The sequence below is a fragment of the Sinocyclocheilus rhinocerous genome, unplaced genomic scaffold (genome assembly GCF_001515625.1).
Source record: "Sinocyclocheilus rhinocerous isolate Xijiao unplaced genomic scaffold, SAMN03320098_v1.1 scaffold2465, whole genome shotgun sequence".
Classification (NCBI taxonomy): domain Eukaryota; kingdom Metazoa; phylum Chordata; class Actinopteri; order Cypriniformes; family Cyprinidae; genus Sinocyclocheilus; species Sinocyclocheilus rhinocerous.
The window spans coordinates 2610-8121 of record NW_015653000.1 but is presented as its reverse complement, the minus strand read 5'-3'; the positions used below and the strand labels follow the sequence as shown (position 1 = coordinate 8121).

General features: G+C 40.1%; 1 non-coding gene across 1 annotated transcript; it reads left to right on the top strand.

Annotated features, from left to right (window-relative positions):
• The first annotated feature begins 5289 nt into the window (after window positions 1–5289).
• trnay-gua (transfer RNA tyrosine (anticodon GUA)) lies at window positions 5290–5377 on the top strand. Its single transcript is given in 2 exon segments — window positions 5290–5326; window positions 5342–5377. It is a non-coding gene; the product is annotated as a tRNA-Tyr (tRNA).
• Window positions 5378–5512: the final 135 nt, after the last annotated feature.

Here is a 5512-nt window from a genome sequence, read left to right as displayed (position 1 = left end):
GGTTCATTGATGCCCTCACAAAAAAAGTCTATGAGTACACAGTCCGGCAGATCTGAATAATGAGCGATGGCTAAATACTCTTGAATATAGCCTTCCAGCGATCGAGTGCCCTGTATAAGGGCTAACAATATTCTTGTCGTGTCCATACCTGGCCAATGTTCATCCGAGAAGCTGCTGGATCCTTGGTGGGCCGAGTATTCTGTTACGGAGGGAACAGAGGAAGCGTGCGGATCCATTTGCAAAGCTTTATTCTTAAACATGGTCAAAACAGGCAAGGGTCAGACAATGGCACACAGGTATATCGAGGGCAAGACAATCGTAATCCAAAGCGGGCGTGGTCGATCGGCGCACTGTGTATTTATAGCCAAAAGAAATCTGAATATCAAACCGCAAACTATCTTTCCTGCGGTCCTCGCGGAAAGAGCAGCTGTGACATAATGGGGTGCTGTTGCGTCCGCCATTTGGCGATCAAACTCCGCTGTCGCCACCATTTTGTGAGCGTGCTCTAGTGTGGCCGCCATTACACAAGTGAGTGTGGGGTCGCGTTCCTCCGCGACACCCACATTGACTGTTCAACCAACAGTCAACAAAGCATAGTCCAAAAACTGACTGAGAGATGAGTGCCGACCTTCACGGATTAAACATGATTTGAGCGGCTGATTAATGCCCTCAAGGCTAATAATTCCAGGGCAGGCAGCTGACAGACAGGATGAGATAAACAGACTGGAATCAAGACACCGGTAAAACAAGACTAAACTAGATTCAGAAAACTAGGACAGGAAACTGACTCCGTAAAGTGCTACCACTTAGAGGGCGATAAACGCAAATAATACTCGGCGATCTGAACTAGGAAGTCCAGGGCTTATAAAGCGTGTCTGATTGGATTCAGCTGTGTGTGTGTAATCAGTGCAATGGATGATGGGAACTGTAGTCCGGAGTGACATGTAACAGTCTGTGTGGTGTGAGAGTCAATGTAGTGAGCACGTGACCTCTGGTGGTGAGTGAACGGAAGTTCATAGACTGGATTCGTGACAGTAAGCTTCATTGTGAGCATTACTACATAACTCTCGTCAACGTAGTCCATATCAACTGACTATGGCTCAACTTTTATAAAGAATATCTCTTTGGATTTGAGACTTTAGTCTTTGCAACTTTACAGATCTTCTTTATGCAGCTTGTAACACTCCAAAGAGAAAGGAAAAATTTAAATCGCATCATATGACCCCTTTAAAGGTGACAGCCACCTCTCAGACAAATTAATTTAATGGAAAATCTTTCTTTTAGGCAAAGAAAAGAAAAACAAGAAGAAGAAGAAGAAGGACACTAGTAGTGAGAGTGTTGAGTTAAACTCTTCATCCTCTTCATCATCTTCCTCCCTCCCTTCATCTTCATCGGAAGATGAAAGATACAGCAAAAAAAATAAAAAAGAAGACAACCCAAAAGAACAGGTCAAGATCTGAATTCTCCAGTTCTACAGTAAAAGGTAAATTCAAAAGACACTTATTAATGTGAATTTTTTCTTGATGAAGATGATTTTGCATGATGTTTTCATATGCAGAGCGTGTGTAGGAAGGTTGGGGAAGGCTTATCCATTCCGCTGGCCACGGGCGAAAATGCCGGCAGCAACAACACTGCAGCGAGAATAAAAGTTATGCCTTATTTCTTTGCATATACATTTGGGCAGTGTTATGAAACTCTGCCCCCACAGACTGACGTACATTTGTGGGGGCGTGTTTGAACGAGGCATTTTAGGAAGGCGTGGCTGAGCCTTAACTTTTATAAAGAATATCTCTTTGGGGTTGAGACTTTGAGCTTTGTAACTCTGCAGATCTTATACATGCAGAAACAGCTACATAACACACTAAAGAAAAAGGAAAACAAGAAATTACATCATATGACCCCTTTAAGTTAGAATACCCTCACCACTCAAAATGCAGTTTTTGTCCAGTGCTGAGATCTGCACACTCAAATCCTCTCATTATAATTTAACTTGTTACAAAAAAGTGTAGACGTAATGTAGGCTAAATAAGATATTCATTGTACAGCCAGCTTAATTGATTAGCAGAATTTTGTGAGATTGCAATGAATTAAGATGAGTGACAGCTTAGTGATTATAAAGGGAATGCTTTTATGTACACTTTCTAGGCGATAATCCACTCAAAATTTGAAGAAAACATATTTTTTGCTGCATTAGGTAAGGCAATGGTTAGGCCAATGGTTCTCAATCCCAGCCCTCGCGCCCCCACCCCGCTCTGCACATTATGGATGTCTCTTTTTTAACATGCCTGATTCAGATCATCAGCTCGTTAGAAGAGAGCCCCTTGCATGAACTGTGTTCTGATTAACAGCGTCATCCCTACATAGTGTTCACTGCTCCCTACTCTCCGAGCACGGGAAATCCATTGAAGTTTATTTCACTTCAGAAAACATTGATTCATGGTATTCCGTGTCTTCACACACAGACGAAACTTACTAAAGAAGTGTGAAGTGTGACAAAATATACCTTTGTAAATTCACGTTTCGCGCACTGTAATGCCTTTTGAATTGAACAATGGCGAAATTTTCTTCACAAGGCACTTGTGGTTGAATAGAACAAACCTCTGAAGCGATAAGAGATGCATACAAAATGTGCAGAGTTGGGGGGCGCCATTCCAAATCATGCATATGCTTGCCTGTTCAAATTATAATGGTTTGTGAACATAACCACTTTAATAACGAGCGTTTATGTTGGGATGTGTAGGTTGTTGATAGGAGACACCGAACTATTTTATGACATTCTATTTGAATGTGTTTTTAAGGAGGAATCTTACCCTAGAGTTGGTTCACCCTCTGCCTATGGATGTTTTGTATAATTTGTAATGCATTAGCAAACTGGGTATCACTTTATTTAGTGTCCTTGTTACACATTAAATGTAGCTACTATAGTGATAACTATGAATTATGGATAATTACATGCAACTGAACCTAAACCAAACTCTAACCATCTAATAGTAAGTACTTGTAGCTATTTAGTATTACTCAGTACTTAAATGTATAATAACACTGTAACAAGGACATCTTAAAATAAAGTGTAACCACAAACGGTTTACTTATTTTTTTATATTCAACAGCCAAGTGTCCAGATGATGTTCTCAAGAGATACAAAAAAGTTCTTCGTGCATACAAAAAGTATGGAAACATGACAAGAGCTTTCATGAAAGTCGGAGTGGACAGAAACACCCTTGCCCTCACTGCAGTTGTGGCTGAGATTCAAATGATCAACCCAGAAGTGTATCGCTCCATCCACCAGTTCCAGCCTCAGCAAGAGAAGCTTTTTGATTTTGCCCTGAGGTGCTCAGAGGCCTTGACAACTGAGATGAAAACCTCTATTACCTCAGGAAAAAAGAGTGGGAAACTCCTGCCAATTAAATACAAGTTTAGCTAAAAATAATGTTTATTTCTAGTTTAATTTGATTGTTTGGGGTATTTTATGCCTTTTTATTTAACAGTTTACTGTATTAAAATATATACAAAGAAAAGTGTTCAAAGTTAAGTGAAATCATTTGTGACCTGAGCACAGCTTTTTTTTTTTTTCTTTTAGGTAATTTTTCCTCAAAATTAAAGTAGCTAAATTTTGTTGTGTTGTAAAAGTTTCAAAAATATATTGCTCCTATTTATCTGAAAATTGTCAGCTAAAAAAAAATCAAAACTTTTTTTTAAATTTTCATGGACCTGCATTATTAGCAAGTTAAAATAAGACTAGAATTCAGTGTAAGTACACATTAGTTCCTGGGAATCAACACAGGTTCCACACTTTATTTTAAGTGGTCAGTTTTTGTGTATTTTCAGTGTAAGTACACATTAGTTCCTGGGAATCAACACATGTTCCACACTTTATTTTAAGTGGTCAGTTTTTGTGTATTTTCAGTGTAAGTACACATTAGTTCCTGGGTATCAACACAGGTTCCACACTTTATTTTAAGTGGTCAATTTTAATCTATTTTTCAGTGTAAGTACACATTAGTTCCTGGATATCAACACAGGTTCCACACTTTATTTTAAAGGGTCAGCTTTTGTGTATTTTCAGTGTAAGTACACATTAGTTCCTGGGAATCAACACAGGTTCCACACTTTATTTTAAGGGGTCAGTTTTTGTGTATTTTCAGTGTAAGTACACATTAGTTCCTGGGTATCAGCACAGGTTCCACACTTTATTTTAAGTGGTCACTTTTAGTCTATTTTTCAGTGTAAGTACACATTAGTTCCTGGGTATCAACACAGGTTCCACACTATATTTTAAAGGGTCAGCTTTTGTGTATTTTCAGTGTAAGTACACATTAGTTCCTGGGTATCAACACAGGTTCCACACTTTATTTTAAGTGGTCAGTTTTTGTGTATTTTCAGTGTAAGTACACATTAGTTCCTGGGTATCGACACAGTTTCCACACTTTATTTTAAGGAGTCAGTTTTTGTGTATTTTCAGTGTGAGTTCTGCACGCTTAATTGATTCTTGAATGAACAACTTCATGGCTACTTTGTAACTGCTTCACTACTTTGCAGGGTGTAATGCCATGTGGTTTTGAAGTCATGGGCTTGCCATTTTGTAGCCTTATTCCTAACTGCCACCTGGACATTGAGAATTAGTTGTGAACTAAATGAAACTGAACGAGCGAATAATCCGCAATTTATCCGATTTAAAATGTCTCTCACTTTCATTGTTAATCTCACAATTTGTCATTTTTGTACCTTGACAGATCGACGATAGTCTGTTTTTCCTCTAGAGAACGGTTACCAATGCGTGTTTTCGAATGCATGGAGTGGGTATTTTCTCCTGGACAAGACTTTATTTACCAGTTTGAGGTATTTATTCAGCAATCACAGGAATCTGTCAAAAAAACTGAACCCCCTGGGTGAGTCAAGCAACAGGTCCCTTGAATGCATGCATCACGATTTAATTCAGTAAACGATCCCTTCGGATAATTCTTGTTTTGCTAAATTATTCTCACATTGTTAAAGTCACACACCAAAACCCATAGGCCACTACAAAACCCAGCCTCCACACTGGCCACACGTATGGATAGTGGCCCAGAAGTCTGTGGCCGGTTCAAGGCAGTTCCCCTATGGTCTAGCATTTAGGATTCCTGATTTTCACCCAGGTGGCCCGTGTTCGTCTCCAGGTATGGGAAGGTGGTTTCCTTTTTGCTTCCCTCCTCAAAAAGCCATCACGTCTTCCTGCACCAGAAGTGCTTTTTGGCCAGCAGTAGAGCTACAGAACCCTAATAGGTTGAGGTTTTGTCTTAACTCCCAGTGCCTTCGATAACTCAGCTGGTAGAGCGGAGGCCTGTAGGTGGGAGTGTAAGCAATCCTTAGGTCGCTGGTTCGACTCCGGCTCGAAGGAGGTTCATTTTCAAATGCCCACCTTTGTTCTTGTTTGGCTGGGTTTCTAGCATCTGCAAGCAGAGCTTCACTTCACAGTCCACCGTTGGAAGGCAAAAGAGAATTCCCTGACCGGGAATCGAACCCGGGCCGCGGC